Genomic DNA, 14,531 nt, shown 5'->3' with positions numbered 1-14,531 from the left:
CATATGTTAACTATTCATAGCTGTACTACTGTTGTTCTAAAACCCCGTACAATAAAAAACAAACTTGCCTTTTGACATGTGAGTCAGGCAGTTTAGCTTCTTGTTTTCTAGGATAAGTGTTAAATTTCTATTAATTAGAATAAAATGCACTCTGTAGATTCCAACCTGAGATTTTTCTCAGGGTGATTTGATTTTACACAGCTACTTACCCCACACATTTTGCAGCATCATCTTTTGCTCCTTGCCACACAGAGAGACATTGCAGGGAAGAAAGCAGAAATGTGCCTTGCTTCCCTTCTACTTTTATATTTATTTAATTTTGAAACACCTTGAGGATTTTGTGTAAGAGTCTCTCCACCAGCCAGTGCTACATACCACTGAGTGTAAGCCTGCTAGGGTGGTATCCAGACCACAGGAAGGAGGCTCAGCGATACACCTAGGGATGTAGAACTGGAATCATCCATCCCCAGAACCTGAGTAGAGAGCCATTCCACAGCAAGGGCCCATTGTTTCCTCAGAAATGAAGAGATCAAACACTGGAAACATCCCAAATATCCATTATAGATGCATGCATGAGTAAACAAAGCATGCTACATGCATACACTGGAATACTATTCAGCAGTAAACAAGGAGCAAATTACTGACACACCCAGTAACACAGATGAAAACATTATGTTTCCATTGCATTTCAAAGAAGCCATGTGTGGTAGAATGATTACCTTACAATTTCACTTATATAAAGTCATAGAATAGGAAAACCTAATCTAGTGAGTTGGAAATCAGATTATTAATGGCCCGAAGAGGACGTCAAGGGCACAAGGGTACCTTCTGGCATGACAGAAGTGTTCTGCATCCCGAGTGGGATGATTTTATACTACAACACACCTTTATCATTAATGACTAAATTGTACCTTTAAAAGGGATACATTCTATTTCCTGTAAATTATACCATGACAGCATTGATTTTTAAAAACTAAAATCAGTGGCTATGACAATAGCTTGGTTTGGAAAGGATTTTCTTCCCTTTTATCTGGATGCACTCAAGCCTTCACAAAGTCATCAAAAGTGGTAAGAAAAGAGGTTCCATTAGTGACCAAAGCAGAGTCACCCACAGTTGAATGTGGGTTTGTAGACAGAATGGAGATAATTTATAGAGATGATTAGTTTGAAGACCAAGATATGTACCTACCATTAGATATGTACAGATATGTACAGATATGTACCTACCATTAGATATGTACAGACCATAACACTACCATTTCTAAGAATAGTACATGTGGAAAGCTCCTACACAGAAGGCAGAGGATCCCTGTGCTTATATACCGTCCATGCCATTTTCAACACTAGCCACTTCTCCCTCAGTTTATCCATCATGTGTTCTTTATATTTTTAGAGCTGTTGGGACATCAGGATTAATACATCTCAGTAAGAGTGCGGAACAAATATAAAATGTTATTTTCTCTTTATCTAAAACCTTTCCTTTTCTGCATCCTATCATCATGGACTTTGAGGTCCAATAGCCCTGGGATTAACTTCCAGCTGTAGACCTTGGAAAACTTATTTAACATCTCTAAGCTTCCGTTTTCTTACCTGCATGGGGAGAGAAGGCTTTTTTTCTTACTTTCCAGGAGGGAATGGCATGAGTACAGATCAGACCCCAGTGCCTCCCATCTAACAGTAATCATGAACTATATCCCAGAAGGTAGGTCATGTCAAAATAACTGTTTTGGAAAATGCTTCTATTATTTTTTTAATCTCATGGCCTGTCACAGCAATTGTGTACAGTAGACAAGTTCCATAAGCATGGATTCCATTTTATGAATGATAAGACCAAAGTAAACAGTTGGTTCAGAGACTCAGCAAGCACCATGGAGCTTGAATGGGAAGACAGATCTCCTCCCATTTTACCTGCTCAGGTGGCATGTTACTCCCAGCCTCTCTGCTCTGGGGAGTAGAAGGATTGGTCTCTGTAGATCATTTGAAGAGATAAATCGTAAGCATTGAGAAGAACTAAAATAGCAATAATTGAACGCATAGATAGAAGTGCTGCAAGCCAGCAGGAGAAAGGCAATTAAATATGACCTGGAATAATTAAAGAAGTCTGCAGAGGCTGACAGGACATACCCTATAGCTACAGGAGGGATGGTTTGGGGATTGGCAATGGAGGAAGGAGAAGACACAGTTCTGTGTTCTAGGTACTGAACTAGGTTCTTTCACCCACTCAGAATGCTAAATTATTACTAGTAGCTTAATTTTAAAGATCAAAACAGTGAGGCTCAGAGTGGACAAGTCTTCTCAATCGCAGAGCCCATGAGTCCATGGTGTCAGTGGATTGCTTTACTCTAAAGTCTACTGTCTGTCATCTATCATCTATCTATCTATCTATCTATCTATCTATCTATCTATCTATCATCTACAAAAAGTAAAAATGTGCAACCATAACCACCCAATGAGGAGAATAATATAAACAAAATGCTGAGGCCAGAATCATAAGAAGGAGGGAAAAACACAATTGCCTGAATTAAAGGGTGTTTGGGATCAGGAGGAGGTGAGTTTTGAGGCACCGATTAGGTCTAGATTGTGGGGATGTACAACAGTGAGCCTCAGTGAAGAATTTAAAATATAAATTGATGTGACAGGTAATGGGGAACCAATGTGGTTTCCTGAGTAGAAGAGTCATATGAACATGGCTCCAAAATAGCTATTTTTTTGTTGAGTGCTTAACAAGAACTAGGCCCTGGGATGAGTAGAGGCATATCTTGTCTGGTTACCTTTACAGATACTATGTTTTCTGCAGACTGAGGGTCTGTGGCAACCCTGCATCAAGCAAGTCCATGGGCACCATTTTCCCCATTTTCACTTTGTGTCTCTGTCACATTTTGTTAATTCTCACAATATTTCAGATTTTTTTTATTATTATTCATTATATTTGTCATGGTGATCTGTAATGAGTGATTTTTAATGTTACTATTATAATAGTTTTGGGCACCACAAACTATGCTCATAACAGACCACAATGTGAATCAGTAAATGCTGTGTGTGTTTTCACTGCTCCAACAGCCAGCTATGCCCCTGTCTCTCTGGCCCCCAGCCTCTTCTCTGAGAGATAGCAATATTGAAATCAGCCCAACCTCATAACCAATCAGCATAACCCTCAGTGACCTCTGACAGTTCAAGTGACAGTTCTCTCACTTTCAACTAGAAGCTAGAGATGATTAAGCTCAGAGAAGAAGCCTGTCAAAAGCCAAGACAGGTTGAGAGCTAAGCCTCTTGACCACATAGTTAGCCAAATTGTGAACTGCTAAAAAGAAAATCACAGGCCCAACATAGTGTCATGTAGGACATGCCAATAAACTAAGGTTTCACCCCTAACCTAATTGCAGTTTAAACCAAGTTCAGAAATATTGTCTTAACTGGTCAGCAAAGAACTTGCTGCTTCAATGATGTGATCTGTCACATGGACCCTCTCCATCCCCGCAAAGGGAGCTGAGGTAGTCCACCTGAGAAGATCCCTGGCCTTCCCCTTTAGGGAAGGTGACCTTGCCTTGAGCAATTCTTTCTTTTCTTTTGCTGATGACTGTCTTGAGCTTCCTCCCATAAACACCTTCCATTTTGTGCACCTCCTCAGAGCTCCCCTCCACTGGCCAGATGGGATACTATCTGCTTCATGAATTGCTTAATAAAGGTAGTTAGATCCTCAGATTCACTCAATTGAACTTTTTTCTTTAACAGATTTGGTGGCGGTGTTAGGATCCAAAGCCAACCCCTGTCAGCTTTTGGGTACAGTGAGAAACAGACACGGTGGCCTACAAACAAGTTTCAAGTTCACGGTCTTTTTTGCCATTTCCAAGGGCCATTGCTGAGTTCCTGTCAGTTTGAGCTCTAGTCTTTTTGTATCTGAGCTCCAGCTTGAATTGGCTTTGTAGCCCAGGGTTACCAGGGCAGGGTAGAGTAGCAGGAGGCTCTAGCGGAGCGCCAGCCCTCAGCCCTTAGTTCGGTCCATGGTGCCGCCTTGGAACCTTCTGCACTTGTATTCTGTCTCCTTGAACAAGGGTTTCCTGGCTTGGTCCTGTCCTCAGTCTTAGTCTGTGGTCTGCATTTCCTGAAGTCTGCTGGTTTAGTCCACACTGAGAATTGCTCATAGTTACCAGAAGACTGGATGGGGTCAGAAGTAAGAACTGGTCTGGGTCTTACCTCAGAACTCTCTGTGGCCTGGGATCAGACTGGGTTTGATTTTAGCCAGACTGGGGCCGGTGCGAGGCCTCTGGTATTATTTTATATAAAGGCCACTTGCTGCTAAAGGGAATCCTGGAAGCCAAAAATAAAGCCACAAACACTGATTGGACCAGGTCAGCATTTAAAGGCGGTTAGAGCACTCGCCATCTCAAGAGTATTGTGATAGGACGAGTTGGTCATGGAACGGGTTAGACCAGCACTAAGTTACCTGCCAATCAAGAAAACCTCGGTTTTCTTGAGACCAAAGAGGTACCCTGTAAAATACCCTGTCCCCAGCCCTAATGACATGGCCCTCTTAGGTCTTAGTTTGGCTCTGAGAAACCCAAAGCCCCAATGAGAAGATAATGCAGTGATTTATATCCTTGTCGCACACCTGCTTATTTATGCATAAGAACTATCGTCTAGAAAGTTGCCAACATCCAGCAAGATGGAAAAATTTTACCAAAGGTAACCTAGAATTACAAAGGCCAGTTGCGGAGAACACTCAAATTAAATAAGGTCCTTTAAGAAATGCCCTTGAAAACAAGGGTTCCCAAGCAGGTAGAATGGGATACTTATTTAAATTGGCACGTAGATGGCTCCAAAGGCTTCATAATTCCAAAATACTTTCATTGAAATATTTATTGCAAAAGTCTAATGAAAAACTTAAGAGAGAAAAAATACAAATACCGTAAGACTGCTATTTTACAATTCCCATCTTTGCAGCACCAGGGGTGTGGCCCCAGAAACAATTCAAAGTCCACCAATAATTTTTTACCAATCCCAAGCTTCCCTATGCAATCTCACAAGGCTTGCAAGCCTTGTAAAAACTCTGGCCTTACTGGAACACAGGTCCTTCTAGGAAGGGCTCCTATTTTTCTCCTGTGCCTTTGAAATGTAAATGATCTATCTGGTTTTAGCAGATCTTGTGTCTTCTCCACAAATATTAGTAGAAAAAAGTTTAGCCATCTAGGCAGGTAATTATAACTTTTTCTATCTACTGGAAAAACACATTTAGATCCAAATTTTATAATGAGTGAGTTTTGTTCATGGCAGTGACTTTAAAACAGAAGCTATGAGATCTCGATTTCTATTTATCTGTATGTTCATATGTTCCTATAAATATGTGTTATAGATGTGTGGTGTTTTCTACCTCCAGACAGTATTGCCAACATCTTGTAAAAGGGCTCTCTTTAATGGTCTTAAACACAAAGGCACTTATATAAATCAGTATTTATAAATTTTCTCAAAGATATCACAGAAACTAACCCAAATGTTTTCCAAGTTCACACGTCCTGGGATAATCTTAGGTAAATTAAAGTCAATTTCATTTGTTGGTTTAATTAAAATAGTCATGTCTTTAGAGTTATCAACATTGAATATATTGCAGTTAAACAAGTTTTATTCTACCTGAATTTACTAGTTACATTCATGTTTCCTGTTATAATTTACCAGCAAAAATACTAGAACAATGGCTGATTTTGTCTGATGTCTCGTGAAGTTTTCCTGGGTAATCTAAACATATTTCTGAGAGCAAATGATTTGGCTATGAGTGGAGTAAAAGTATAAAGATAAACTTTTTAGCAACAATTTAATTTTTTCATACATGTGCTTATATACGGCTTTCCAAAACTTTTGGTAAAGAACTTTAGAGCCTTGTGAATTAAAGATGGAAATTTATTGAATATTTAGATCACTTCCAAATAAGATAAAATAATGAAATAGTAGTTACTGTATTAAAGGGGAAAATCTGAGTGCAAAGTGAAAGCTGTAGAAGGTTGGTGGGAAAGGATTTTTTGAAAAGGAATTTTAATGTGTAGTCAAGCAAGCTAAGATTAAAATAAATTTAAATATCAAATGTAGGTTGCTACAAAATTAATACTTGGTTTCCTTTCCAGGAGGACAAAGTTTTCTTGGACTCTTGGCCTGCTTTTGATAAGAGATTGCAAACATTTTTTGTTTGTTGTTTTCTTTTTAATAATATGCCTTGAAAACAAAATTTCTGGATTTTGTCAAGTTGATTTTTCATGTTTTTACCAGGTCTTTGGCTCTTTAAGAAAGTTGAAATCTGTTAAGAAAAGTGCAGGTTTTATGTTTTTTGTTTGCTTTTTCACCTATTTAACTTCCTGTATTTGCCTGAAAAATCTTTAACTGTCACTATGGTTAAGTAGATAACTTATTGTTTCAGTGACCTATGATCGTTTTTGACTAAGTGTTCGTTCTTTCTTTCTTTTTTTTTTTTTTTTTAATTTTTTGGTATTTTTGATGCACTTATCAAACCAAAATCTAAATTACATCATTTGACCTGATTTTTTTCCAGAGTGTCCTTGGGACATTTCAAAGGATTTGTTAAACTAACTAGGCTTCTTGGATATGTTAAATTACATGGGAGGTTTTGAAAAATAAGAACTGATAGTAGATCCTCTTTATGTTGTATTTGCACAGGTCTATAAGTGTTCTAGAAATTCTGTGAAATTCCTGGAAATTTGATATGTCCTGGTATAGTGTAATGATTTGTAATTATGCCCTTACCTTCTCAAACTGCTGTCATCAAAATTGAGGCTCACAGTGAAAGGACTGAACCTGAGTCTTAAGGAATGCTCCTGCTGACTTTTGTGCAGAGTTTATAAAGATTGTGGCATATGTGGATGAAATCCATTCTGCTTCTGCAAAAAGCAGTCCCTAAGTACCAGGCTTTTGCTATTCTGATATTCTTGCAACATGGTAACAGTCTGCTTCTGCACCAGAGAAATTAAAGTGGACAGAAAGGCCTATAAATTAAACAGACAGGGCTGTGGGAAAACTGGGATGGCCACTTGATTCTTCCTGGCTTTTTGGCAGACCTCCTTTTTTTTTTTTTTTTTTTTGTAATCCTTCGCATTAAATGTGTAGTACATTTAAGATGACTCATATTGTGTACAAATGTGGGTGAGGAGACTTCTGTAAAGTTGTGAAAACTGATAACCAGCAATATCTGATCTGTTTTGTCTGTCATTCACATCTCCTACCTCTCTGGACCCTTTGAACACCTGCCACTAGACTTCATCTGGCTGCCACTCAGGATGAGTTTTCAGTATGTTCTCATTGTGTATGTGTTTTCTGGACAGACTGAAGCTTTCCCCTTCTGTGAGGCTGCTGTGCTTATGTGGCAGAGAAACTGTTAGAAAATCTGTTTCCCACTTCGGGCTTGTTTTCCATCATCTCCAATGATCGAAGTACCCACTTCACTGGGCAAATGATATGAATATGATGAAAACCCCACCAGCTTCTTAGAATTACCACGATACCAATCACTTCCATCATCAGACAAGGTTGAGAGGACTTATGGGATCTTCCAACTTAAAATTTTTAAACTTGCCAAAACTACTGGGCTTCCCTGGTCTAGGGCATTGCCTTTGATCTTGCTGACTGTTCACAGTCCCCTATTGGGAAACACAAACTCATTCCACAATGAGATAGGCACCTGTAGACCAGTATCTAATGGTATACAACTTTCTGCTGATCCCTGTTGTCTTTTGCGATAATGACCAGCTCCTGTAAATCTCTAATGCCTTACACTCAAGTGTTTCATCAACAGGCTAAAGAAGTTTTCCCAGATCTCAATTCAAAGGACCTTGTTGGTCCCAGTCTAGAGCCGGGTGAACTGAGTATTCTGGAAATGTCAGGAATGAGATGATGAGAGAGGAAGACAGCTCTCAAGTCCCATTAGAAAGGACCTTACCAAGTGCTCCTGGCCACTGATGCTGCTAAAAACTACAAGATGCTGCAGACATCAGAATCAAATTGTGGAGGAAGGGAAGTAGCTGATAACCAGGTAAACTGCCTCTGCTCAAGACTTCATACTTTAACTGATCATTAAACCCTTCTCCTTTTTATCTCCTTTACTCTGGCATTGTTCTGGAAAGATAACACCTTCATCTATATCTCAAACTACTGCTAAGGAAGTGGCACTTGGAATTTAGATTTCAGGCTAGGGAACAATCTGTGTCCCCCCATCTTTCAAAAGCAAAGTAAGACATCTTATTGGTCAACTCCTCTGACCTTGCCTTGTCCAGTTAGAGAAGACCTACCAAAGAGGCTCTCATGATCCAGGATTCACTCTTTTGGTAGGTCCCTACTTCCCTGATTAGGGATGGATGTAAATGAGTCAATCAATGATCAGGATCTTCTAAATTCCTGTGATTTCAGAATCCACTGCTAAAGCAATAGTTGCCCATTAAAAATCCTTCATATCTCTGGCCAAGTTCTTGAAAATAGGATATCCTTTAGATAAGCAAAGAGGTATCTGTGCTTGACCAACACTACCTTCTATACTAAGATCAATACTTCTGGCGAAATTGAAATTCTCTTATATAAGATCACTGAGCAAATCACTTGGCTTAAAAGAGTGACTCTTTCAATGGGCTCTTTCTTTAACTGGTTTGGCTCCTAGGGACCATGTCTCTGAAGTGTACAATAAACATTGGGAAATATCCGCTTATAGTTATCATAAAGCTCTCCTTGTTGCATTGTGTCCTCTTAAAAGCTTCTAGTACATGTTTATGGCCACTAACTACCAAACCAATGATCTCCTTAAGACTGGAATATTGGAGGAGAAGCAAAGAGAATGACTGACTACTGTGACCTGTATATATCACAGGTTTTTTTTTTTTTTTAAGATTTTATTTATTTATTCATCAGAGACACACACAGAGAGAGGCAGAGACACAGGCAGAGCGAGAAGTAGGCTCCATACAGGGAGCCCAATGTGGGACTTGATCCTGGATCCCAAGATCACGCCTTGAGCCAAAGGCAGACGCCCAACCGATGAGCCACCTAGACATCCCTATATTACAGGGGTTAAGCAAAAATGGAATGACCTATAGATGCCACCCTGAAGGAACAGCAAACATTTCAAGAATTTCAGAGCAGTAGCTGAAAGTGGTGCTAATGCCTTAAATTGTTAATCACCCTCCTCAGTTAAACAGAGAATCTGACCAAAAGTGGGAGATTTGGGGTGCTGTGGGTGGCTCAGTCAGTGAAGCATCTGCCTTTGGCTCATGATCCCAGGTCCTGGGATTGAGCTCCACATCAGGCTCCCTGCTCAGTGGGGAATCCGCTTCTGCCACTGCTATGTTCTCTCTCTCTCAAATAAATGAAATGTTCAAAAAAGGGGGGAAATTGTTACAAAGAAAAACTACCAGCCCACAATGGCATTACTTAGGACAAGTCACCAAACTGGAGTTTAATACTTAACTGGATTGCAGTTCTAGCCTTCCCCAGAAATGTTCTCTTAACAGGTCAGTCAGGAATATTCTGATCAGCATCAATGAGGCAATCTGTCACAAACTCCCTCTCCTTCCTCCAAAGGAAGTTGAGGTAATCTACCTAGACTCCCTTCCCTTCTCCCTGAGGGAAGATGACCTAACCTAGAACAATCCTTTCTTTTCTTCTGCTAATAATTTCTTCACCCTACCCTCCCTTCTTTTACATTCACTAGGAAATCAGAAAATTCATTCAACTCACTTTACTGTGATGTTCACTTAATTGTGGTGGTCTGGAGCTGAACCTACAATATCTCTGAGATATGACTGCACTTGATCTACATTGGTTCTGCTGGTGGAAACTTTTGAAAATATTGATATTTATGCTTACTCCAGATTATTGAATGAGAATCTCCAAAGGCGAGGCTTAGGTTTATACATACATAAAGATAATCCCAAGTGTTTGTGATGTATATTCTCTATTAAAGATCCTACTGACTGTCCGAAAAAGTGTCAGGAGGAAGCAGAAGCTGTCTGAGACTCCCACATACCATAACAATGGGGATTCAGTAGGGCATGTCCTTAGAGGCATTGCTGGTCCCATAAGAACCAGGAGCAAGCCCCTGAGTGGCCAAGGCTTTGACATCCAGAGATGAAATGGAAGTACATGGGAGTTGGGATTGGTTGAGAAAAGAAGCTGCAGAGGTTGTGAGTCAGAGTGGAGCAGCAATGAGCTTGTCTGGGCTGGCAGACAGTCAGGAGAGGTGTGTCCTCCATGTTTCAGATCTGTATACCAACAGCATTATTAAAATATTGACATGGGACCTCCATAAGGTAGAAAGGCTGACCTTAAAATAACTTTGTGGCCAAGTCCTTGAGGAGGGATGAATAAGGTCTTCCATCTGGTGTGTTCAAGCAGAAGCAGAAGGAATTCTTTTCCAGGTTCAGCCTCCAGATCTTCTACCTAAAGAAGAACTGTACTGACAGATGAAGTTTATGCAAACAGCCTCAGAGCAATGCGCTCCTTGGGAGAGTGGATGAGAAGCAGGCACAGCCCCCAGGGTCTGTACTTTAATAGCAGAGCTGAGACTGCAAGTTAGAACAGAAGGTAAATGTCGGTGACCCCCAGACTCCCATCGTGAGTATGAATGTGTTTTCTGTGATCCTCACAGATTTGGTTTCTTTTGGTGTTGATTATTTATCAGAAGTTAAAAATTACGAGATTTTAAATAAAATCTTGGATTACAGGCTTCCCTTGCCTGAATTTCCACAGCACAGTAAGTACCTGGAACTGAGTCCATATGCTACATTCTCATATTCAGATGTTCTCTCAGTTTGTCTGTCCCCACATAACTTGATGAATGTAGTTTATATCTCTTGCCAAGCCTGTGGGGTGTTTGCATTTATGGCCTCTGCTGAGGAGATTAAAGGCCATACTTTGGACTGAGCCATTCTTAACTGGTGCCACAATTGACAGGATAATTATCCAACTCAAGTGTCAATTTCCCTTCATGAAAACTACCTGCCTTGGAGAAGTTGTTGTATTAAATTTAATTTGTGAAAATCAATATCACCTATTGAACAGCAAGTGTCCAGTAATGTTAATTATTACTTTCATATAACTCTTCAAGTATCTAGAAGGCTAGTAGAATATCAAGTGTCTTAAGAGAAAAGTTCTCATAAGAGAGAAACAGTGTATTTCCGCAAGGAGTTCCAAAGATTGAGCAATTATAGCCACTTCAAGGGTGGAGGGAAGGTGGCATGGAGGTTATGTTGATTAAGAAAGAAAAGAAATTTAAGATATCCATAATACAATACAGGCCTCATAAGCAGTGTGGTATGCGGAGCAGATTTGGGCAATGAATCTGAGAAAATCACTATCACACACTCAGAACTGGAGCCCATGTGGCCAGAGCACCTCTGAAATGCAGAGCCTGGCACCTAGTCAGTGTCCCACCGCAAGTTTCCATGCCTCTGGTTCTTTCTGCTCTGCTTCCTAGAGACTGTTAGCAGAAAGGTAAGGGCTGCTCAGCTGTGAGTACATGTACCCAGATATTTGGGTGCTATTGATAAGTGTCTCCCAATTTCCCACCTTCTGCTAAGGTAGATTCTATGCAATTCAAGAGGATTGAAATCTGGTTACTCAGAATAAGAATAAATTCATTAATGAGACTTTTCTTGGGTAATTTTCTCCCTTGCATTTTCCTTCTCCCCTACTGCTTCCTGGGAACCTCTTCTAAATAAGCCAGGTGTGCATGCAAGTCCCAGACTCCACCTCTGCTTTCAGGAGCATCTTAGTTGAGACCGTTGGGGTCCCCATCCCAGTTGTCAATCTCCTCATCCTCATCTTTGTGGAGCATTTACTGTGTGGAAGGGCTGTGCTTCATTTCCTAGTAAATCATCTCATGGAACCCGACTGCACTGTGGGATTAGCAGTGAAAATTTATAGCCAAGATTAATGGACTATGCAGTCACACATTTGAAAACAAAGGTGGGTTTGAATACATATCCAGATTAGGTTAGTACAAACTTCTTGCTTTGGCTTTTAAAGCTTGAAACTGTGTTACTAATACATCCTATCACACTTACTCCCGACAGCTGTCTGCAATATTCATTCACTAACTTTAGGCAAACCATGCTGCTGAATAATCCCTGAAGTCTTTGTCTTGTTCTCCTAGGCAGACTACAAGCTTTTTGTTGCTTGAGTTTCCTTTTGTGTTTGTCTAGGGAATCTCTACATTTTTCTCTCTGATTTTTCCACTGCTCTTTGCAGAGATCAATCAATGGTAGGTAAACTGCACGTGGCAGGGATACACGGGTTTGGTTGCTATGGATAAGTTCTGTGGTAGCTGAGATGGTAGAAAGAGGAATACATAAAACACATGCAAAAATCACTGGAAAAACCAATACACTCATTTCAGCTACCTAAATGTCTTCACTAAGATCTGTGTATTGTTAAGCCTCCTCCTACTCCTTTCATTTTTGGACTTATTAAGGTATGGGTTCTGATTACATATGAAAATAGGACTTACGAACCCTAACCCCACTCTCTGGTGTCTCACAAATACACACTTTCCATCAGTGGCATATACTCCTCAGGGGAAGGAGACAATTTAAATCTTCACCTGCTGTATGTGGCATCCACCCAGAGTATATTTTTTCCCCAGCAATTATGACCAACAAATTCTAGAAGTAAAAGAACCACATGAAGTTTTAGTTTAGCTTTATAAGAAACTCATCAAAAGTTCAAAAGTGTACAAACCTGGAAAATTCAATAAATGTTTTTGTCCTAATTCCTGGTCTTTCATCCTTTGCTACAATCTTTGTCAGAAATTTTAGTTAGTGGCATGAGATAACAAAATAGAAACCCTCCCAAGGTTTCTGGAAGACCATACTTCATTATTTATTACTATATGCACAAGGAAAATGCTGCGTGCTTGGAATTAGTGACCATTTCCCTGCTCTGAAGCGTGCAGAGCCATGACGTGCCATCACACTGGGGTGATTCTACAAATCTTCATTCCTCAGGCAGCAAGCCACATCTTGTTCCACCCTGCACATTTGGTCCTGAGAGACATATTTATTATCAGTACTTTGATGAACATGTTTGAGGAAGCTTTCTTTCTGGCAATGGAGTACCTGTCCATGGGTTTTCTCTGGTCCTCTCCTAGCAAGGAAGTGATATTTATTACCTTGGGTAATTGTCATAAACTTGGCTCTGAAAAACTAGCAAAACAGGTGAGTGTATTACCAAGAGATGATGCTGTTGAAGGCCGACTGAAGACTTTGTTTCCCATTAAAACAGGAGCTAAAAGCAACAAAGTAGGCTGTTTGCATGTCTGCTGGATTAAAAGAGAACAGAACAATGAGCAAAGAGAAGGGGGAGCAGTTTTCTCAATGAGAATGCAGTCATCCAGAGCCATCGCTGTTGTTGTTGGAGTTAGATGGGGGACAGGAGGATGAGAAGCAAGCATCTTACCAGAGTGAGAGATTTATTCAAAGCAGATGACCACTGGAAACATTTGTCAGCTTCACAGAAGCAGATTGTTTTTCTCCTACATTAATGCCTTCTTTCTTTGAAGTGGTTTGGAAAACTGCAGAAAGTCCACCAATGTGGGCCAGCTCAAACACCAGAACCTAGACTGGGGCTCTTAGGAGGATCAGAGGGAAAGGTGGTAGGCCTCAGAGAACTACCCACAGACTGGCTCTATGCTGGTGGGCAATGTTTCACAAAATAAAAAGCAAGAGTTGATTAGAAAACAGAAACCATGTGTGATTTAATGCACATGTAATTAGTTTATTCATATTTAGTTTTATGTACATACTTGGCTTGTTCTTTGACAATTCCACTGTCACTATATATTCTGAAAAGCACATGAATAGGGAGACCGGCTATAGGCCAGGAGGTGGGCAGAAGAAGAGTACAAAATCTTCCCTTCTAGGAAATGCATGAGTTCCTAGAGCTCAGGGAGGACAGTTGTCATACACTGCATCAATGCTTCTGGATGAAGACATCTAGACTGTGTGAATGAACTATAGGAGACAAGCTGCTATCTTGGTGAATTGTGATCAGCCCTGGGAGCCCTGAAAAGGCATAAGGGCACAGAAGTGTAGAGATAAGAGAACACACTAGGGCCACACATAGAAGAATGGGGTGAAGGGTGCCTGGGTGGCACAGTTAGTTAAGCATCCAGTTCTTGGTTGCAGCTCAGGTTGTGACCTCAGGGTCATGGGTTCAAGCCCCAGGTTGGGCTCTGCACTCAGCACAGAGTCTGCTTGAGATTCTCTCTCCTTCTCCCTCTGTTGTGGCACCTTCTGCTTATTCTCTCTCTCTCTCTCTCTCTCTCTCTCTCTCTCTCTCACCACACACACACATACACACATATAAATACATAAATCTTTAAAAAGTAATAATAAAATAATGGAGTCTGAAGGTGAGATGACCAGAACCCTGATCTAAGCCTTTGGACCTTCCCTGAGGGCAGCCACATGGCCTGTGCATGATCAGGGGCTTCACAGACATGTGTGGTGAGTTTCCGGCAGAGATGGCATGCTTTTCCTCTCACAGCACCA

This window comes from Canis lupus, chromosome 5 (assembly GCF_003254725.2).
Source record: "Canis lupus dingo isolate Sandy chromosome 5, ASM325472v2, whole genome shotgun sequence".
NCBI lineage: Eukaryota > Metazoa > Chordata > Mammalia > Carnivora > Canidae > Canis > Canis lupus.
The sequence above is the reverse complement of the archived record's forward strand: the minus strand, read 5'-3'. Positions refer to the sequence as shown.